We start from the raw sequence: 23548 nt of genomic DNA, 5'->3' as shown, positions 1-23548 counted from the left end.
TATTTCTGTGGAATCTGAGAACAGATAATTCGGATCCCTTGGAAGACTATAGGGCCAAAGGAAATATCCTCCGATAACAAAGAGAAAGAAGCTTTCTGAGAAACTTCTTTGTGTTCTGTGAAATCATCTCACAGAGTTACAGCTTTCCCCTCAAGAAGCCTTTCGCTAAGACAGTTCTTGTGGAATTGGCAAAGTGATATTTGGAAGCCACTAGAGGGCTATGGTGAAAAAGGAATTATCCTCAGATGAAATCTGGAAAGTAGCTTTCTGAGAAACTGCTTAGTGTTCTGTTAATTCATCTCACAGAGTTACATCTGTATTTCGTGGATCTCTTTGCTAGCCTTATTTCTGTGGAATCTGAGAACAGATATTTCGGATCCCTTGGAAGACTATAGGGCCAAAGGAAATATCCTGCGATAACAAAGAGAAAGAAGCTTTCTGAGAAATTTCTTTGTGTTCTGTGAAATCATCTCACAGAGTTACAGCTTTCCCCTCAAGAAGCCTTTCGCTAAGACAGTTCTTGTGGAATTGGCAAAGTGATATTTGGAAGCCCATAGAGGGCTATGGTGAAAAAGGAAATATCCTCAGATGAAATCTGGAAAGTAGCTTTCTGAGAAACTGCTTAGTGTTCTGTTAATTCATCTCACAGAGTTACATCTGTATTTCGTGGATCTCTTTGCTAGCCTTATTTCTGTGGAATCTGAGAACAGATATTTCGGATCCATTGGAAGACTATAGGGCCAAAGGAAATATCCTGCGATAACGAAGAGAAAGAAGCTTTCTGAGAAACTTCTTTGTGTTCTGTGAAATCATCTCACAGAGTTACAGCTTTCCCCTCAAGAAGCCTTTCGCTAAGACAGTTCTTGTGGAATTGGCAAAGTGATATTTGGAAGCCCATAGAGGGCTATGGTGAAAAAGGAAATATCCTCAGATGAAATCTGGAAAGAAGCTTTCTGAGAAACTGCTTAGTGTTCTGTTAATTCATCTCACAGAGTTACATCTGTATTTCGTGGATCTCTTTGCTAGCCTTATTTCTGTGGAATCTGAGAACAGATATTTCGGATCCATTGGAAGATTACAGGGCCAAAGGAAATATCCTGCGATAACAAAGAGAAAGAAGCTTTCTGAGAAACTTCTTTGTGTTCTGTGAAATCATCTCACAGAGTTACAGCTTTCCCCTCAGGAAGCCTTTCGCTAAGACAGTTCTTGTGGAATTGGCAAAGTGATATTTGGAAGCCCATAGAGGGCTATGGTGAAAAAGGAAATATCCTCAGATGAAATCTGGAAAGAAGCTTTCTGAGAAACTGCTTAGTGTTCTGTTAATTCATCTCACAGAGTTACATCTGTATTTCGTGGATCTCTTTGCTAGCCTTATTTCTGTGGAATCTGAGAACAGATATTTCGGATCCCTTGGAAAACTATAGGGCCAAAGGAAATATCCTCCGATAACAAAGAGAAAGAAGCTTTCTGAGAAACTTCTTTGTGTTCTGTGAAATCATCTCACAGAGTTACAGCTTTCCCCTCAAAAAGCCTTTCCCTAAGACAGTTCTTGTGGAATTGGCAAAGTGATATTTGGAAGCCCATAGAGGGCTATGGTGAAAAAGGAAATATCCTCACATGAAATCTGGAAAGAAGCTTTCTGAGAAACTGCTTAGTGTTCTGTTAATTCATCTCACAGAGTTACATCTGTATTTCGTGGATCTCTTTGCTAGCCTTATTTCTGTGGAATCTGAGAACAGATATTTCGGATCCCTTGCAAGACTATAGGGCCAAAGGAAATATCCTCCTATAACAAACAGAAAGAAGCTTTCTGAGAAACTTCTTTGTGTTCTGTGAAATCATCTCACAGAGTTACAGCATTCCCCTCAAGAAGCCTTTCGCTAAGACAGTTCTTGTGGAATTGGCAAAGTGATATTTGGAAGCCCATAGAGGGCAATGGTGAAAAAGGAAATATCCTCACATGAAATCTGGAAAGAAGCTTTCTGAGAAACTGCTTAGTGTTCTGTTAATTCATCTCACAGAGTTACATCTGTATTTCGTGGATCTCTTTGCTAGCCTTATTTCTGTGGAATCTGAGAACAGATATTTCGGATCCCTTGGAAGACTATAGGGCCAAAGGAAATATCCTCCGATAACAAAGAGAAAGAAGCTTTCTGAGAAACTTCTTTGTGTTCTGTGAAATCATCTCACAGAGTTACAGCTTTCCCCTCAAGAAGCCTTTCGCTAAGACAGTTCTTGTGGAATTGGCAAAGTGATATTTGGAAGCCCATAGAGGGCTATGGTGAAAAAGGAAATATCCTCAGATGAAATCTGGAAAGTAGCTTTCTGAGAAACTGCTTAGTGTTCTGTTAATTCATCTCACAGAGTTACATCTGTATTTCGTGGATCTCTTTGCTAGCCTTATTTCTGTGGAATCTGAGAACAGATATTTCGGATCCATTGGAAGACTACAGGGCCAAAGGAAATATCCTGCGATAACAAAGAGAAAGAAGCTTTCTGAGAAACTTCTTTGTGTTCTGTGAAATCATCTCACAGAGTTACAGCTTTCCCCTCAAGAAGCCTTTCGCTAAGACAGTTCTTGTGGAATTGGCAAAGTGATATTTGGAAGCCCATAGAGGGCTATGGTGAAAAAGGAAATATCCTCAGATGAAATCTGGAAAGAAGCTTTCTGAGAAACTGCTTAGTGTTCTGTTAATTCATCTCACAGAGTTACATCTGTATTTCGTGGATCTCTTTGCTAGCCTTATTTCTGTGGAATCTGAGAACAGATAATTCGGATCCCTTGGAAGACTATAGGGCCAAAGGAAATATCCTCCGATAACAAAGAGAAAGAAGCTTTCTGAGAAACTTCTTTGTGTTCTGTGAAATCATCTCACAGAGTTACAGCTTTCCCCTCAAGAAGCCTTTCGCTAAGACAGTTCTTGTGGAATTGGCAAAGTGATATTTGGAAGCCCATAGAGGGCTATGGTGAAAAAGGAAATATCCTCAGATGAAATCTGGAAAGTAGCTTTCTGAGAAACTGCTTAGTGTTCTGTTAATTCATCTCACAGAGTTACATCTGTATTTCGTGGATCTCTTTGCTAGCCTTATTTCTGTGGAATCTGAGAACAGATATTTCGGATCCCTTGGAAGACTATAGGGCCAAAGGAAATATCCTGCGATAACAAAGAGAAAGAAGCTTTCTGAGAAATTTCTTTGTGTTCTGTGAAATCATCTCACAGAGTTACAGCTTTCCCCTCAAGAAGCCTTTCGCTAAGACAGTTCTTGTGGAATTGGCAAAGTGATATTTGGAAGCCCATAGAGGGCTATGGTGAAAAAGGAAATATCCTCAGATGAAATCTGGAAAGTAGCTTTCTGAGAAACTGCTTAGTGTTCTGTTAATTCATCTCACAGAGTTACATCTGTATTTCGTGGATCTCTTTGCTAGCCTTATTTCTGTGGAATCTGAGAACAGATATTTCGGATCCATTGGAAGACTATAGGGCCAAAGGAAATATCCTGCGATAACGAAGAGAAAGAAGCTTTCTGAGAAACTTCTTTGTGTTCTGTGAAATCATCTCACAGAGTTACAGCTTTCCCCTCAAGAAGCCTTTCGCTAAGACAGTTCTTGTGGAATTGGCAAAGTGATATTTGGAAGCCCATAGAGGGCTATGGTGAAAAAGGAAATATCCTCAGATGAAATCTGGAAAGAAGCTTTCTGAGAAACTGCTTAGTGTTCTGTTAATTCATCTCACAGAGTTACATCTGTATTTCGTGGATCTCTTTGCTAGCCTTATTTCTGTGGAATCTGAGAACAGATATTTCGGATCCATTGGAAGATTACAGGGCCAAAGGAAATATCCTGCGATAACAAAGAGAAAGAAGCTTTCTGAGAAACTTCTTTGTGTTCTGTGAAATCATCTCACAGAGTTACAGCTTTCCCCTCAGGAAGCCTTTCGCTAAGACAGTTCTTGTGGAATTGGCAAAGTGATATTTGGAAGCCCATAGAGGGCTATGGTGAAAAAGGAAATATCCTCAGATGAAATCTGGAAAGAAGCTTTCTGAGAAACTGCTTAGTGTTCTGTTAATTCATCTCACAGAGTTACATCTGTATTTCGTGGATCTCTTTGCTAGCCTTATTTCTGTGGAATCTGAGAACAGATATTTCGGATCCCTTGGAAAACTATAGGGCCAAAGGAAATATCCTCCGATAACAAAGAGAAAGAAGCTTTCTGAGAAACTTCTTTGTGTTCTGTGAAATCATCTCACAGAGTTACAGCTTTCCCCTCAAAAAGCCTTTCCCTAAGACAGTTCTTGTGGAATTGGCAAAGTGATATTTGGAAGCCCATAGAGGGCTATGGTGAAAAAGGAAATATCCTCACATGAAATCTGGAAAGAAGCTTTCTGAGAAACTGCTTAGTGTTCTGTTAATTCATCTCACAGAGTTACATCTGTATTTCGTGGATCTCTTTGCTAGCCTTATTTCTGTGGAATCTGAGAACAGATATTTCGGATCCCTTGCAAGACTATAGGGCCAAAGGAAATATCCTCCTATAACAAACAGAAAGAAGCTTTCTGAGAAACTTCTTTGTGTTCTGTGAAATCATCTCACAGAGTTACAGCATTCCCCTCAAGAAGCCTTTCGCTAAGACAGTTCTTGTGGAATTGGCAAAGTGATATTTGGAAGCCCATAGAGGGCTATGGTGAAAAAGGAAATATCCTCACATGAAATCTGGAAAGAAGCTTTCTGAGAAACTGCTTAGTGTTCTGTTAATTCATCTCACAGAGTTACATCTGTATTTCGTGGATCTCTTTGCTAGCCTTATTTCTGTGGAATCTGAGAACAGATATTTCGGATCCCTTGCAAGACTATAGGGCCAAAGGAAATATCCTCCTATAACAAACAGAAAGAAGCTTTCTGAGAAACTTCTTTGTGTTCTGTGAAATCATCTCACAGAGTTACAGCATTCCCCTCAAGAAGCCTTTCGCTAAGACAGTTCTTGTGGAATTGGCAAAGTGATATTTGGAAGCCCATAGAGGGCAATGGTGAAAGAGGAAATATCCTCAAATGAAATCTGGAAAGAAGCTTTCTGAGAAACTGCTTAGTGTTCTGTTAATTCATCTCACAGAGTTACATCTGTATTTCGTGGATCTCTTTGCTAGCCTTATTTCTGTGGAATCTGAGAACAGATATTTCGGATCCATTGGAAGACTACAGGGCCAAAGGAAATATCCTGCGATAACAAAGAGAAAGAAGCTTTCTGAGAAACTTCTTTGTGTTCTGTGAAATCATCTCACAGAGTTACAGCTTTCACCTCAAGAAGCCTTTCGCTAAGACAGTTCTTGTGGAATTGGCAAAGTGATATTTGGAAGCCCATAGAGGGCTATGGTGAAAAAGGAAATATCCTCAGATGAAATCTGGAAAGAAGGTTTCTGAGAAACTGCTTAGTGTTCTGTTAATTCATCTCACAGAGTTACATCTGTATTTCGTGGATCTCTTTGCTAGCCTTATTTCTGTGGAATCTGAGAACAGATAATTCGGATCCCTTGGAAGACTATAGGGCCAAAGGAAATATCCTCCGATAACAAAGAGAAAGAAGCTTTCTGAGAAACTTCTTTGTGTTCTGTGAAATCATCTCACAGAGTTACAGCTTTCCCCTCAAGAAGCCTTTCGCTAAGACAGTTCTTGTGGAATTGGCAAAGTGATATTTGGAAGCCCATAGAGGGCTATGGTGAAAAAGGAAATATCCTCAGATGAAATCTGGAAAGTAGCTTTCTGAGAAACTGCTTAGTGTTCTGTTAATTCATCTCACAGAGTTACATCTGTATTTCGTGGATCTCTTTGCTAGCCTTATTTCTGTGGAATCTGAGAACAGATATTTCGGATCCCTTGGAAGACTATAGGGCCAAAGGAAATATCCTGCGATAACAAAGAGAAAGAAGCTTTCTGAGAAATTTCTTTGTGTTCTGTGAAATCATCTCACAGAGTTACAGCTTTCCCCTCAAGAAGCCTTTCGCTAAGACAGTTCTTGTGGAATTGGCAAAGTGATATTTGGAAGCCCATAGAGGGCTATGGTGAAAAAGGAAATATCCTCAGATGAAATCTGGAAAGTAGCTTTCTGAGAAACTGCTTAGTGTTCTGTTAATTCATCTCACAGAGTTACATCTGTATTTCGTGGATCTCTTTGCTAGCCTTATTTCTGTGGAATCTGAGAACAGATATTTCGGATCCATTGGAAGACTATAGGGCCAAAGGAAATATCCTGCGATAACGAAGAGAAAGAAGCTTTCTGAGAAACTTCTTTGTGTTCTGTGAAATCATCTCACAGAGTTACAGCTTTCCCCTCAAGAAGCCTTTCGCTAAGACAGTTCTTGTGGAATTGGCAAAGTGATATTTGGAAGCCCATAGAGGGCTATGGTGAAAAAGGAAATATCCTCAGATGAAATCTGGAAAGAAGCTTTCTGAGAAACTGCTTAGTGTTCTGTTAATTCATCTCACAGAGTTACATCTGTATTTCGTGGATCTCTTTGCTAGCCTTATTTCTGTGGAATCTGAGAACAGATATTTCGGATCCATTGGAAGATTACAGGGCCAAAGGAAATATCCTGCGATAACAAAGAGAAAGAAGCTTTCTGAGAAACTTCTTTGTGTTCTGTGAAATCATCTCACAGAGTTACAGCTTTCCCCTCAGGAAGCCTTTCGCTAAGACAGTTCTTGTGGAATTGGCAAAGTGATATTTGGAAGCCCATAGAGGGCTATGGTGAAAAAGGAAATATCCTCAGATGAAATCTGGAAAGAAGCTTTCTGAGAAACTGCTTAGTGTTCTGTTAATTCATCTCACAGAGTTACATCTGTATTTCGTGGATCTCTTTGCTAGCCTTATTTCTGTGGAATCTGAGAACAGATATTTCGGATCCCTTGGAAAACTATAGGGCCAAAGGAAATATCCTCCGATAACAAAGAGAAAGAAGCTTTCTGAGAAACTTCTTTGTGTTCTGTGAAATCATCTCACAGAGTTACAGCTTTCCCCTCAAAAAGCCTTTCCCTAAGACAGTTCTTGTGGAATTGGCAAAGTGATATTTGGAAGCCCATAGAGGGCTATGGTGAAAAAGGAAATATCCTCACATGAAATCTGGAAAGAAGCTTTCTGAGAAACTGCTTAGTGTTCTGTTAATTCATCTCACAGAGTTACATCTGTATTTCGTGGATCTCTTTGCTAGCCTTATTTCTGTGGAATCTGAGAACAGATATTTCGGATCCCTTGGAAGACTATAGGGCCAAAGGAAATATCCTGCGATAACAAAGAGAAAGAAGCTTTCTGTGAAATTTCTTTGTGTTCTGTGAAATCATCTAACAGAGTTACAGCTTTCCCCTCAAGAAGCCTTTCGCTAAGACAGTTCTTGTGGAATTGGCAAAGTGATATTTGGAAGCCCATAGAGGGCTATGGTGAAAAAGGAAATATCCTCACATGAAATCTGGAAAGAGGCTTTCTGAGAAACTGCTTTGTGTTCTGTTAATTCATCTCACAGAGTTACATCTGTATTTCGTGGATCTCTTTGCTAGCCTTATTTCTGTGGAATCTGAGAACAGATATTTCGGATCCCTTGGAAGACTATAGGGCCAAAGGAAATATCCTCCGATAACAAAGAGAAAGAAGCTTTCTGAGAAACTTCTTTGTGTTTTGTGAAATCATCTCACAGAGACACAGCTTTCCCGTCAAGAAGCCTTTCGCTAAGACAGTTCTTGTGGAATTGGCAAAGTGATATTTGGAAGCCCATAGAGGGCTATGGTGAAAAAGGAAATATCCTCACATGAAATCTGGAAAGAAGCTTTCTGAGAAACTCCTTAGTGTTCTGTTAATTCATCGCACAGAGTTACATCTGTATTTCGTGGATCTCTTTGCTAGCCTTATTTCTGTGGAATCTGAGAACAGATATTTCCTTTCCCTTTGAAGACTATAGGGCCAAAGGAAATATCCTCCGATAACAAAGAGAAAGAAGCTTTCTGAGAAATTTCTTTGTGTTCTGTGAAATCATCTCACAGAGTTACAGCTTTCCCCTCAAGAAGCCTTTCGCTAAGACAGTTCTTGTGGAATTGGCAAAGTGATATTTGGAAGCCCATAGAGGGCTATGGTGAAAAAGGAAATATCCTCAGATGAAATCTGGAAAGTAGCTTTCTGAGAAACTGCTTAGTGTTCTGTTAATTCATCTCACAGAGTTACATCTGTATTTCGTGGATCTCTTTGCTAGCCTTATTTCTTTGGAATCTGAGAACAGATATTTCGGATCCATTGGAAGACTACAGGGCCAAAGGAAATATCCTGCGATAACAAAGAGAAAGAAGCTTTCTGAGAAACTTCTTTGTGTTCTGTGAAATCATCTCACAGAGTTACAGCTTTCCCCTCAAGAAGCCTTTCGCTAAGACAGTTCTTGTGGAATTGGCAAAGTGATATTTGGAAGCCCATAGAGGGCTATGGTGAAAAAGGAAATATCCTCAGATGAAATCTGGAAAGAAGCTTTCTGAGAAACTGCTTAGTGTTCTGTTAATTCATCTCACAGAGTTACATCTGTATTTCGTGGATCTCTTTGCTAGCCTTATTTCTGTGGAATCTGAGAACAGATATTTCGGATCCCTTGGAAGACTATAGGGCCAAAGGAAATATCCTCCGATAACAAAGAGAAAGAAGCTTTCTGAGAAACTTCTTTGTGTTCTGTGAAATCATCTCACAGAGTTACAGCTTTCCCCTCAAGAAGCCTTTCCCTAAGACAGTTCTTGTGGAATTGGCAAAGTGATATTTGGAAGCCCATAGAGGGCTATGGTGAAAAAGGAAATATCCTCACATGAAATCTGGAAAGAAGCTTTCTGAGAAACTGCTTAGTGTTCTGTTAATTCATCTCACAGAGTTACATCTGTATTTCGTGGATCTCTTTGCTAGCCTTATTTCTGTGGAATCTGAGAACAGATATTTCGGATCCCTTGCAAGACTATAGGGCCAAAGGAAATATCCTCCTATAACAAACAGAAAGAAGCTTTCTGAGAAACTTCTTTGTGTTCTGTGAAATCATCTCACAGAGTTACAGCATTCCCCTCAAGAAGCCTTTCGCTAAGACAGTTCTTGTGGAATTGGCAAAGTGATATTTGGAAGCCCATAGAGGGCAATGGTGAAAGAGGAAATATCCTCAAATGAAATCTGGAAAGAAGCTTTCTGAGAAACTGCTTAGTGTTCTGTTAATTCATCTCACAGAGTTACATCTGTATTTCGTGGATCTCTTTGCTAGCCTTATTTCTGTGGAATCTGAGAACAGATATTTCGGATCCCTTGGAAGACTATAGGGCCAAAGGAAATATCCTCCGATAACAAAGAGAAAGAAGCTTTCTGAGAAACTTCTTTGTGTTTTGTGAAATCATCTCACAGAGTTACAGCTTTCCCGTCAAGAAGCCTTTCGCTAAGACAGTTCTTGTGGAATTGGCAAAGTGATATTTGGAAGCCCATAGAGGGCTATGGTGAAAAAGGAAATATCCTCACATGAAATCTGGAAAGAAGCTTTCTGAGAAACTCCTTAGTGTTCTGTTAATTCATCTCACAGAGTTACATCTGTATTTCGTGGATCTCTTTGCTAGCCTTATTTCTGTGGAATCTGAGAACAGATATTTCGGATCCCTTGGAAGACTATAGGGCCAAAGGAAATATCCTCCGATAACAAAGAGAAAGAAGCTTTCTGAGAAACTTCTTTGTGTTCTGTGAAATCATCTCACAGAGTTACAGCTTTCCCCTCAAGAAGCCTTTCGCTAAGACAGTTCTTGTGGAATTGGCAAAGTGATATTTGGAAGCCCATAGAGGGCTATGGTGAAAAAGGAAATATCCTCAGATGAAATCTGGAAAGTAGCTTTCTGAGAAACTGCTTAGTGTTCTGTTAATTCATCTCACAGAGTTACATCTGTATTTCGTGGATCTCTTTGCTAGCCTTATTTCTGTGGAATCTGAGAACAGATATTTCGGATCCATTGGAAGACTACAGGGCCAAAGGAAATATCCTGCGATAACAAAGAGAAAGAAGCTTTCTGAGAAACTTCTTTGTGTTCTGTGAAATCATCTCACAGAGTTACAGCTTTCACCTCAAGAAGCCTTTCGCTAAGACAGTTCTTGTGGAATTGGCAAAGTGATATTTGGAAGCCCATAGAGGGCTATGGTGAAAAAGGAAATATCCTCAGATGAAATCTGGAAAGAAGCTTTCTGAGAAACTGCTTAGTGTTCTGTTAATTCATCTCACAGAGTTACATCTGTATTTCGTGGATCTCTTTGCTAGCCTTATTTCTGTGGAATCTGAGAACAGATAATTCGGATCCCTTGGAAGACTATAGGGCCAAAGGAAATATCCTCCGATAACAAAGAGAAAGAAGCTTTCTGAGAAACTTCTTTGTGTTCTGTGAAATCATCTCACAGAGTTACAGCTTTCCCCTCAAGAAGCCTTTCGCTAAGACAGTTCTTGTGGAATTGGCAAAGTGATATTTGGAAGCCCATAGAGGGCTATGGTGAAAAAGGAATTATCCTCAGATGAAATCTGGAAAGTAGCTTTCTGAGAAACTGCTTAGTGTTCTGTTAATTCATCTCACAGAGTTACATCTGTATTTCGTGGATCTCTTTGCTAGCCTTATTTCTGTGGAATCTGAGAACAGATATTTCGGATCCCTTGGAAGACTATAGGGCCAAAGGAAATATCCTGCGATAACAAAGAGAAAGAAGCTTTCTGAGAAATTTCTTTGTGTTCTGTGAAATCATCTCACAGAGTTACAGCTTTCCCCTCAAGAAGCCTTTCGCTAAGACAGTTCTTGTGGAATTGGCAAAGTGATATTTGGAAGCCCATAGAGGGCTATGGTGAAAAAGGAAATATCCTCAGATGAAATCTGGAAAGTAGCTTTCTGAGAAACTGCTTAGTGTTCTGTTAATTCATCTCACAGAGTTACATCTGTATTTCGTGGATCTCTTTGCTAGCCTTATTTCTGTGGAATCTGAGAACAGATATTTCGGATCCATTGGAAGACTATAGGGCCAAAGGAAATATCCTGCGATAACGAAGAGAAAGAAGCTTTCTGAGAAACTTCTTTGTGTTCTGTGAAATCATCTCACAGAGTTACAGCTTTCCCCTCAAGAAGCCTTTCGCTAAGACAGTTCTTGTGGAATTGGCAAAGTGATATTTGGAAGCCCATAGAGGGCTATGGTGAAAAAGGAAATATCCTCAGATGAAATCTGGAAAGAAGCTTTCTGAGAAACTGCTTAGTGTTCTGTTAATTCATCTCACAGAGTTACATCTGTATTTCGTGGATCTCTTTGCTAGCCTTATTTCTGTGGAATCTGAGAACAGATATTTCGGATCCATTGGAAGATTACAGGGCCAAAGGAAATATCCTGCGATAACAAAGAGAAAGAAGCTTTCTGAGAAACTTCTTTGTGTTCTGTGAAATCATCTCACAGAGTTACAGCTTTCCCCTCAGGAAGCCTTTCGCTAAGACAGTTCTTGTGGAATTGGCAAAGTGATATTTGGAAGCCCATAGAGGGCTATGGTGAAAAAGGAAATATCCTCAGATGAAATCTGGAAAGAAGCTTTCTGAGAAACTGTTTAGTGTTCTGTTAATTCATCTCACAGAGTTACATCTGTATTTCGTGGATCTCTTTGCTAGCCTTATTTCTGTGGAATCTGAGAACAGATATTTCGGATCCCTTGGAAAACTATAGGGCCAAAGGAAATATCCTCCGATAACAAAGAGAAAGAAGCTTTCTGAGAAACTTCTTTGTGTTCTGTGAAATCATCTCACAGAGTTACAGCTTTCCCCTCAAAAAGCCTTTCCCTAAGACAGTTCTTGTGGAATTGGCAAAGTGATATTTGGAAGCCCATAGAGGGCTATGGTGAAAAAGGAAATATCCTCACATGAAATCTGGAAAGAAGCTTTCTGAGAAACTGCTTAGTGTTCTGTTAATTCATCTCACAGAGTTACATCTGTATTTCGTGGATCTCTTTGCTAGCCTTATTTCTGTGGAATCTGAGAACAGATATTTCGGATCCCTTGCAAGACTATAGGGCCAAAGGAAATATCCTCCTATAACAAACAGAAAGAAGCTTTCTGAGAAACTTCTTTGTGTTCTGTGAAATCATCTCACAGAGTTACAGCATTCCCCTCAAGAAGCCTTTCGCTAAGACAGTTCTTGTGGAATTGGCAAAGTGATATTTGGAAGCCCATAGAGGGCTATGGTGAAAAAGGAAATATCCTCACATGAAATCTGGAAAGAAGCTTTCTGAGAAACTGCTTAGTGTTCTGTTAATTCATCTCACAGAGTTACATCTGTATTTCGTGGATCTCTTTGCTAGCCTTATTTCTGTGGAATCTGAGAACAGATATTTCGGATCCCTTGCAAGACTATAGGGCCAAAGGAAATATCCTCCTCTAACAAACAGAAAGAAGCTTTCTGAGAAACTTCTTTGTGTTCTGTGAAATCATCTCACAGAGTTACAGCATTCCCCTCAAGAAGCCTTTCGCTAAGACAGTTCTTGTGGAATTGGCAAAGTGATATTTGGAAGCCCATAGAGGGCAATGGTGAAAGAGGAAATATCCTCAAATGAAATCTGGAAAGAAACTTTCTGAGAAACTGCTTAGTGTTCTGTTAATTCATCTCACAGAGTTACATCTGTATTTCGTGGATCTCTTTGCTAGCCTTATTTCTGTGGAATCTGAGAACAGATATTTCGGATCCATTGGAAGACTACAGGGCCAAAGGGAATATCCTGCGATAACAAAGAGAAAGAAGCTTTCTGAGAAACTTCTTTGTGTTCTGTGAAATCATCTCACAGAGTTACAGCTTTCACCTCAAGAAGCCTTTCGCTAAGACAGTTCTTGTGGAATTGGCAAAGTGATATTTGGAAGCCCATAGAGGGCTATGGTGAAAAAGGAAATATCCTCAGATGAAATCTGGAAAGAAGCTTTCTGAGAAACTGCTTAGTGTTCTGTTAATTCATCTCACAGAGTTACATCTGTATTTCGTGGATCTCTTTGCTAGCCTTATTTCTGTGGAATCTGAGAACAGATAATTCGGATCCCTTGGAAGACTATAGGGCCAAAGGAAATATCCTCCGATAACAAAGAGAAAGAAGCTTTCTGAGAAACTTCTTTGTGTTCTGTGAAATCATCTCACAGAGTTACAGCTTTCCCCTCAAGAAGCCTTTCGCTAAGACAGTTCTTGTGGAATTGGCAAAGTGATATTTGGAAGCCCATAGAGGGCTATGGTGAAAAAGGAAATATCCTCAGATGAAATCTGGAAAGTAGCTTTCTGAGAAACTGCTTAGTGTTCTGTTAATTCATCTCACAGAGTTACATCTGTATTTCGTGGATCTCTTTGCTAGCCTTATTTCTGTGGAATCTGAGAACAGATATTTCGGATCCCTTGGAAGACTATAGGGCCAAAGGAAATATCCTGCGATAACAAAGAGAAAGAAGCTTTCTGAGAAATTTCTTTGTGTTCTGTGAAATCATCTCACAGAGTTACAGCTTTCCCCTCAAGAAGCCTTTCGCTAAGACAGTTCTTGTGGAATTGGCAAAGTGATATTTGGAAGCCCATAGAGGGCTATGGTGAAAAAGGAAATATCCTCAGATGAAATCTGGAAAGTAGCTTTCTGAGAAACTGCTTAGTGTTCTGTTAATTCATCTCACAGAGTTACATCTGTATTTCGTGGATCTCTTTGCTAGCCTTATTTCTGTGGAATCTGAGAACAGATATTTCGGATCCATTGGAAGACTATAGGGCCAAAGGAAATATCCTGCGATAACGAAGAGAAAGAAGCTTTCTGAGAAACTTCTTTGTGTTCTGTGAAATCATCTCACAGAGTTACAGCTTTCACCTCAAGAAGCCTTTCGCTAAGACAGTTCTTGTGGAATTGGCAAAGTGATATTTGGAAGCCCATAGAGGGCTATGGTGAAAAAGGAAATATCCTCAGATGAAATCTGGAAAGAAGCTTTCTGAGAAACTGCTTAGTGTTCTGTTAATTCATCTCACAGAGTTACATCTGTATTTCGTGGATCTCTTTGCTAGCCTTATTTCTGTGGAATCTGAGAACAGATATTTCGGATCCATTGGAAGATTACAGGGCCAAAGGAAATATCCTGCGATAACAAAGAGAAAGAAGCTTTCTGAGAAACTTCTTTGTGTTCTGTGAAATCATCTCACAGAGTTACAGCTTTCCCCTCAGGAAGCCTTTCGCTAAGACAGTTCTTGTGGAATTAGCAAAGTGATATTTGGAAGCCCATAGAGGGCTATGGTGAAAAAGGAAATATCCTCAGATGAAATCTGGAAAGAAGCTTTCTGAGAAACTGCTTAGTGTTCTGTTAATTCATCTCACAGAGTTACATCTGTATTTCGTGGATCTCTTTGCTAGCCTTATTTCTGTGGAATCTGAGAACAGATATTTCGGATCCCTTGGAAAACTATAGGGCCAAAGGAAATATCCTCCGATAACAAAGAGAAAGAAGCTTTCTGAGAAACTTCTTTGTGTTCTGTGAAATCATCTCACAGAGTTACAGCTTTCCCCTCAAAAAGCCTTTCCCTAAGACAGTTCTTGTGGAATTGGCAAAGTGATATTTGGAAGCCCATAGAGGGCTATGGTGAAAAAGGAAATATCCTCACATGAAATCTGGAAAGAAGCTTTCTGAGAAACTGCTTAGTGTTCTGTTAATTCATCTCACAGAGTTACATCTGTATTTCGTGGATCTCTTTGCTAGCCTTATTTCTGTGGAATCTGAGAACAGATATTTCGGATCCCTTGCAAGACTATAGGGCCAAAGGAAATATCCTCCTATAACAAACAGAAAGAAGCTTTCTGAGAAACTTCTTTGTGTTCTGTGAAATCATCTCACAGAGTTACAGCATTCCCCTCAAGAAGCCTTTCGCTAAGACAGTTCTTGTGGAATTGGCAAAGTGATATTTGGAAGCCCATAGAGGGCTATGGTGAAAAAGGAAATATCCTCACATGAAATCTGGAAAGAAGCTTTCTGAGAAACTGCTTAGTGTTCTGTTAATTCATCTCACAGAGTTACATCTGTATGTCGTGGATCTCTTTGCTAGCCTTATTTCTGTGGAATCTGAGAACAGATATTTCGGATCCCTTGCAAGACTATAGGGCCAAAGGAAATATCCTCCTATAACAAACAGAAAGAAGCTTTCTGAGAAACTTCTTTGTGTTCTGTGAAATCATCTCACAGAGTTACAGCATTCCCCTCAAGAAGCCGTTCGCTAAGACAGTTCTTGTGGAATTGGCAAAGTGATATTTGGAAGCCCATAGAGGGCAATGGTGAAAGAGGAAATATCCTCAAATGAAATCTGGAAAGAAGCTTTCTGAGAAACTGCTTAGTGTTCTGTTAATTCATCTCACAGAGTTACATCTGTATTTCGTGGATCTCTTTGCTAGCCTTATTTCTGTGGAATCTGAGAACAGATATTTCGGATCCCTTGGAAGACTATAGGGCCAAAGGAAATATCCTCCGATAACAAAGAGACAGAAGCTTTCTGAGAAACTTCTTTGTGTTTTGTGAAATCATCTCACAGAGTTACAGCTTTCCCGTCAAGAAGCCTTTCGCTAAGACAGTTCTTGTGGAATTGGCAAAGTGATATTTGGAAGCCCATAGAGGGCTATGGTGAAAAAGGAAATATCCTCACATGAAATCTGGAAAGAAGCTTTCTGAGAAACTCCTTAGTGTTCTGTTAATTCATCTCACAGAGTTACATCTGTATTTCGTGGATCTCTTTGCTAGCCTTATTTCTGTGGAATCTGAGAACAGATATTTCGGATCCCTTGGAAGACTATAGGGCCAAAGGAAATATCCTCCGATAACAAAGAGAAAGAAGCTTTCTGAGAAACTTCTTTGTGTTCTGTGAAACCATCTCACAGAGTTACAGCTTTCCCCTCAAGAAGCCTTTCGCTAAGACAGTTCTTGTGGAATTGGCAAAGTGATATTTGGAAGCCCATAGAGGGCTATGGTGAAAAAGGAAATATCCTCAGATGAAATCTGGAAAGTAGCTTTCTGAGAAACTGCTTAGTGTTCTGTTAATTCATCTCACAGAGTTACATCTGTATTTCGTGGATCTCTTTGCTAGCCTTATTTCTGTGGAATCTGAGAACAGATATTTCGGATCCATTGGAAGACTACAGGGCCAAAGGAAATATCCTGCGATAACAAAGAGAAAGAAGCTTTCTGAGAAACTTCTTTGTGTTCTGTGAAATCATCTCACAGAGTTACAGCTTTCCCCTCAAGAAGCCTTTCGCTAAGACAGTTCTTGTGGAATTGGCAAAGTGATATTTGGAAGCCCATAGAGGGCTATGGTGAAAAAGGAAATATCCTCAGATGAAATCTGGAAAGAAGCTTTCTGAGAAACTGCTTAGTGTTCTGTTAATTCATCTCACAGAGTTACATCTGTATTTCGTGGATCTCTTTGCTAGCCTTATTTCTGTGGAATCTGAGAACAGATATTTCGGATCCCTTTGAAGACTATAGGGCCAAAGGAAATATCCTCCGATAACAAAGAGAAAGAAGCTTTCTGAGAAACTTCTTTGTGTTCTGTGAAATCATCTCACAGAGTTACAGCTTTCCCCTCAAAAAGCCTTTCCCTAAGACAGTTCTTGTGGAATTGGCAAAGTGATATTTGGAAGCCCATAGAGGGCTATGGTGAAAAAGGAAATATCCTCACATGAAATCTGGAAAGAAGCTTTCTGAGAAACTGCTTAGTGTTCTGTTAATTCATCTCACAGAGTTACATCTGTATTTCGTGGATCTCTTTGCTAGCCTTATTTCTGTGGAATCTGAGAACAGATATTTCGGATCCCTTGCAAGACTATAGGGCCAAAGGAAATATCCTCCTATAACAAACAGAAAGAAGCTTTCTGAGAAACTTCTTTGTGTTCTGTGAAATCATCTCACAGAGTTACAGCATTCCCCTCAAGAAGCCTTTCGCTAAGACAGTTCTTGTGAAATTGGCAAAGTGATATTTGGAAGCCCATAGAGGGCTATGGTGAAAAAGGAAATATCCTCACATGAAATCTGGAAAGAAGCTTTCTGAGAAACTGCTTAGTGTTCTGTTAATTCATCTCACAGAGTTACATCTGTATTTCGTGGATCTCTTTGCTAGCCTTATTTCTGTGGAATCTGAGAACAGATATTTCGGATCCCTTGCAAGACTATAGGGCCAAAGGAAATATCCTCCTATAACAAACAGAAAGAAGCTTTCTGAGAAACTTCTTTGTGTTCTGTGAAATCATCTCACAGAGTTACAGCATTCCCCTCAAGAAGCCTTTCGCTAAGACAGTTCTTGTGGAATTGGCAAAGTGATATTTGGAAGCCCATAGAGGGCAATGGTGAAAGAGGAAATATCCTCAAATGAAATCTGGAAAGAAACTTTCTGAGAAACTGCTTAGTGTTCTGTTAATTCATCTCACAGAGTTACATCTGTATTTCGTGGATCTCTTTGCTAGCCTTATTTCTGTGGAATCTGAGAACAGATATTTCGGATCCATTGGAAGACTACAGGGCCAAAGGAAATATCCTGCGATAACAAAGAGAAAGAAGCTTTCTGAGAAACTTCTTTGTGTTCTGTGAAATCATCTCACAGAGTTACAGCTTTCACCTCAAGAAGCCTTTCGCTAAGACAGTTCTTGTGGAATTGGCAAAGTGATATTTGGAAGCCCATAGAGGGCTATGGTGAAAAAGGAAATATCCTCAGATGAAATCTGGAAAGAAGCTTTCTGAGAAACTGCTTAGTGTTCTGTTAATTCATCTCACAGAGTTACATCTGTATTTCGTGGATCTCTTTGCTAGCCTTATTTCTGTGGAATCTGAGAACAGATAATTCGGATCCCTTGGAAGACTATAGGGCCAAAGGAAATATCCTCCGATAACAAAGAGAAAGAAGCTTTCTGAGAAACTTCTTTGTGTTCTGTGAAATCATCTCACAGAGTTACAGCTTTCCCCTCAAGAAGCCTTTCGCTAAGACAGTTCTTGGGGAATTGGCAAAGTGATATTTGGAAGCCCATAGAGGGCTATGGTGAAAAAGGAAATATCCTCAGATGAAATCTGGAAAGTAGCTTTCTGAGAAACTGCTTATTGTTCTGTTAATTCATCTCACAGAGTTACATCTGTATTTCGTGGATCTCTTTGCTAGCCTTATTTCTGTGGAATCTGAGAACAGATATTTCGGATCCCTTGGAAGACTATAGGGCCAAAGGAAATATCCTGCGATAACAAAGAGAAAGAAGCTTTCTGAGAAATTTCTTTGTGTTCTGTGAAATCATCTCACAGAGTTACAGCTTTCCCCTCAAGAAGCCTTTCGCTAAGACAGTTCTTGTGGAATTGGCAAAGTGATATTTGGAAGCCCATAGAGGGCTATGGTGAAAAAGGAAATATCCTCAGATGAAATCTGGAAAGTAGCTTTCTGAGAAACTGCTTAGTGTTCTGTTAATTCATCTCACAGAGTTACATCTGTATTTCGTGGATCTCTTTGCTAGCCTTATTTCTGTGGAATCTGAGAACAGATATTTCGGATCCATTGGAAGACTATAGGGCCAAAGGAAATATCCTGCGATAACGAAGAGAAAGAAGCTTTCTGAGAAACTTCTTTGTGTTCTGTGAAATCATCTCACAGAGTTACAGCTTTCACCTCAAGAAGCCTTTCGCTAAGACAGTTCTTGTGGAATTGGCAAAGTGATATTTGGAAGCCCATAGAGGGCTATGGTGAAAAAGGAAATATCCTCAGATGAAATCTGGAAAGAAGCTTTCTGAGAAACTGCTTAGTGTTCTGTTAATTCATCTCACAGAGTTACATCTGTATTTCGTGGATCTCTTTGCTAGCCTTATTTCTGTGGAATCTGAGAACAGATATTTCGGATCCATTGGAAGATTACAGGGCCAAAGGAAATATCCTGCGATAACAAAGAGAAAGAAGCTTTCTGAGAAACTTCTTTGTGTTCTGTGAAATCATCTCACAGAGTTACAGCTTTCCCCTCAGGAAGCCTTTCGCTAAGACAGTTCTTGTGGAATTAGCAAAGTGATATTTGGAAGCCCATAGAGGGCTATGGTGAAAAAGGAAATATCCTCAGATGAAATCTGGAAAGAAGCTTTCTGAGAAACTGCTTAGTGTTCTGTTAATTCATCTCACAGAGTTACATCTGTATTTCGTGGATCTCTTTGCTAGCCTTATTTCTGTGGAATCTGAGAACAGATATTTCGGATCCCTTGGAAAACTATAGGGCCAAAGGAAATATCCTCCGATAACAAAGAGAAAGAAGCTTTCTGAGAAACTTCTTTGTGTTCTGTGAAATCATCTCACAGAGTTACAGCTTTCCCCTCAAAAAGCCTTTCCCTAAGACAGTTCTTGTGGAATTGGCAAAGTGATATTTGGAAGCCCATAGAGGGCTATGGTGAAAAAGGAAATATCCTCACATGAAATCTGGAAAGAAGCTTTCTGAGAAACTGCTTAGTGTTCTGTTAATTCATCTCACAGAGTTACATCTGTATTTCGTGGATCTCTTTGCTAGCCTTATTTCTGTGGAATCTGAGAACAGATATTTCGGATCCCTTGCAAGACTATAGGGCCAAAGGAAATATCCTCCTATAACAAACAGAAAGAAGCTTTCTGAGAAACTTCTTTGTGTTCTGTGAAATCATCTCACAGAGTTACAGCATTCCCCTCAAGAAGCCTTTCGCTAAGACAGTTCTTGTGGAATTGGCAAAGTGATATTTGGAAGCCCATAGAGGGCTATGGTGAAAAAGGAAATATCCTCACATGAAATCTGGAAAGAAGCTTTCTGAGAAACTGCTTAGTGTTCTGTTAATTCATCTCACAGAGTTACATCTGTATGTCGTGGATCTCTTTGCTAGCCTTATTTCTGTGGAATCTGAGAACAGATATTTCGGATCCCTTGCAAGACTATAGGGCCAAAGGAAATATCCTCCTATAACAAACAGAAAGAAGCTTTCTGAGAAACTTCTTTGTGTTCTGTGAAATCATCTCACAGAGTTACAGCATTCCCCTCAAGAAGCCTTTCGCTAAGACAGTTCTTGTGGAATTGGCAAAGTGATATTTGGAAGCCCATAGAGGGCAATGGTGAAAGAGGAAATATCCTCAAATGAAATCTGGAAAGAAGCTTTCTGAGAAACTGCTTAGTGTTCTGTTAATTCATCTCACAGAGTTACATCTGTATTTCGTGGATCTCTTTGCTAGCCTTATTTCTGTGGAATCTGAGAACAGATATTTCGGATCCCTTGGAAGACTATAGGGCCAAAGGAAATATCCTCCGATAACAAAGAGACAGAAGCTTTCTGAGAAACTTCTTTGTGTTTTGTGAAATCATCTCACAGAGTTACAGCTTTCCCGTCAAGAAGCCTTTCGCTAAGACAGTTCTTGTGGAATTGGCAAAGTGATATTTGGAAGCCCATAGAGGGCTATGGTGAAAAAGGAAATATCCTCACATGAAATCTGGAAAGAAGCTTTCTGAGAAACTCCTTAGTGTTCTGTTAATTCATCTCACAGAGTTACATCTGTATTTCGTGGATCTCTTTGCTAGCCTTATTTCTGTGGAATCTGAGAACAGATATTTCGGATCCCTTGGAAGACTATAGGGCCAAAGGAAATATCCTCCGATAACAAAGAGAAAGAAGCTTTCTGAGAAACTTCTTTGTGTTCTGTGAAACCATCTCACAGAGTTACAGCTTTCCCCTCAAGAAGCCTTTCGCTAAGACAGTTCTTGTGGAATTGGCAAAGTGATATTTGGAAGCCCATAGAGGGCTATGGTGAAAAAGGAAATATCCTCAGATGAAATCTGGAAAGTAGCTTTCTGAGAAACTGCTTAGTGTTCTGTTAATTCATCTCACAGAGTTACATCTGTATTTCGTGGATCTCTTTGCTAGCCTTATTTCTGTGGAATCTGAGAACAGATATTTCGGATCCATTGGAAGACTACAGGGCCAAAGGAAATATCCTCCGATAACAAAGAGAAAGAAGCTTTCTGAGAAACTTCTTTGTGTTCTGTGAAATCATCTCACAGAGTTACAGCTTTCCCCTCAAGAAGCCTTTCGCTAAGACAGTTCTTGTGGAATTGGCAAAGTGATATTTGGAAGCCCATAGAGGGCTATGGTGAAAAAGGAAATATCCTCAGATGAAATCTGGAAAGAAGCTTTCTGAGAAACTGCTTAGTGTTCTGTTAATTCATCTCACAGAGTTACATCTGTATTTCGTGGATCTCTTTGCTAGCCTTATTTCTGTGGAATCTGAGAACAGATATTTCGGATCCCTTTGAAGACTATAGGGCCAAAGGAAATATCCTCCGATAACAAAGAGAAAGAAGCTTTCTGAGAAACTTCTTTGTGTTCTGTGAAATCATCTCACAGAGTTACAGCTTTCCCCTCAAGAAGCCTTTCGCTAAGACAGTTCTTGTAGAATTGGCAAAGTGATATTTGGAAGCCCATAGAGGGCTATGGTGAAAAAGGAAATATCCTCAGATGAAATCTGGAAAGTAGCTTTCTGAGAAACTGCTTAGTGTTCTGTTAATTCATCTCACAGAGTTACATCTGTATTTCGTGGATCTCTTTTCTAGCCTTATTTCTGTGGAATCTGAGAACAGATATTTCGGATCCCTTGGAAGACTATAGGGCCAAAGGAAATATCCTGCGATAACAAAGAGAAAGAAGCTTTCTGAGAAATTTCTTTGTGTTCTGTGAAATCATCTCACAGAGTTACAGCTTTCCCCTCAAGAAGCCTTTCGCTAAGACAGTTCTTGTGGAATTGGCAAAGTGATATTTGGAAGCCCATAGAGGGCTATGGTGAAAAAGGAAATATCCTCACATGAAATCTGGAAAGAGGCTTTCTGAGAAACTGCTTTGTGTTCTGTTAATTCATCTCACAGAGTTACATCTGTATTTCGTGGATCTCTTTGCTAGCCTTATTTCTGTGGAATCTGAGAACAGATATTTCGGATCCCTTGGAAGACTATAGGGCCAAAGGAAATATCCTCCGATAACAAAGAGAAAGAAGCTTTCTGAGAAACTTCTTTGTGTTTTGTGAAATCATCTCACAGAGTTACAGCTTTCCCGTCAAGAAGCCTTTCGCTAAGACAGTTCTTGTGGAATTGGCAAAGTGATATTTGGAAGCCCATAGAGGGCTATGGTGAAAAAGGAAATATCCTCACATGAAATCTGGAAAGAAGCTTTCTGAGAAACTGCTTAGTGTTCTGTTAATTCATCTCACAGAGTTACATCTGTATTTCGTGGATCTCTTTGCTAGCCTTATTTCTGTGGAATCTGAGAACAGATATTTCGGATCCCTTGGAAGACTATAGGGCCAAAGGAAATATCCTCCGATAACAAAGAGAAAGAAGCTTTCTGAGAAACTTCTTTGTGTTCTGTGAAATCATCTCACAGAGTTACAGCTTTCCCCTCAAGAAGCCTTTCCCTAAGACAGTTCTTGTGGAATTGGCAAAGTGATATTTGGAAGCCCATAGAGGGCTATGGTGAAAAAGGAAATATCCTCAGATGAAATCTGGAAAGAAGCTTTCTGAGAAACTACTTAGTGTTCTGTTAATTCATCTCACATAGTTATATCTGTATTTCGTGGATCTCTTTGCTAGCCTTATTTCTGTGGAATCTGAGAACAGATATTTCGGATCCCTTGGAAGACTATAGGGCCAAAGGAAATATCCTCCTATAACAAACAGAAAGAAGATTTCTGAGAAACTTCTTTGTGTTCTGTGAAATCATCTCACAGAGTTACAGCTTTCCCCTCAAGAAGGCTTTCGCTAAGACAGTTCTTGTGGAATTGGCAAAGTGATATTTGGAAGCCCATAGAGGGCTATGGTGAAAAAGGAAATATCCTCAAATGAAATCTGGAAAGAAGCTTTCTGAGAAACTGCTTAGTGTTCTGTTAATTCATCTCACAGAGTTACATCTGTATTTCGTGGATCTCTTTGCTAGCCTTATTTCTGTGGAATCTGAGAACAGATATTTCGGATCCCTTGGAAGACTATAAGGCCAAAGGAAATATCCTCCGATAACAAAGAGAAAGAAGCTTTCTGAGAAACTTCTTTGTGTTTTGTGAAATCATCTCACAGAGTTACAGCTTTCCCGTCAAGAAGCCTTTCGCTAAGACAGTTCTTGTGGAATTGGCAAAGTGATATTTGGAAGTCCATAGAGGGCTATGGTGAAAAAGGAAATATCCTCACATGAAATCTGGAAAGAAACTTTCTGAGAAACTCCTTAGTATTCTGTTAATTCATCGCACAGAGTTACATCTGTATTTCGTGGATCTCTTTGCTAGCCTTATTTCTGTGGAATCTGAGAACAGATATTTCCTTTCCCTTTGAAGACTATAGGGCCAAAGGAAATATCCTCCGATAACAAAGAGAAAGAAGCTTTCTGAGAAACTTCTTTGTGTTCTGTGAAATCATCTCACAGAGTTACAGCTTTCCCCTCAAGAAGCCTTTCGCTAAGACAGTTCTTGTGGAATTGGCAAAGTGATATTTGGAAGCCCATAGAGAGCTATGG

The sequence above is a fragment of the Macaca nemestrina genome, chromosome 13, assembly GCF_043159975.1.
Source record: "Macaca nemestrina isolate mMacNem1 chromosome 13, mMacNem.hap1, whole genome shotgun sequence".
Lineage (NCBI taxonomy): Eukaryota > Metazoa > Chordata > Mammalia > Primates > Cercopithecidae > Macaca > Macaca nemestrina.
Note: the sequence above shows the minus strand (reverse complement) of the source record.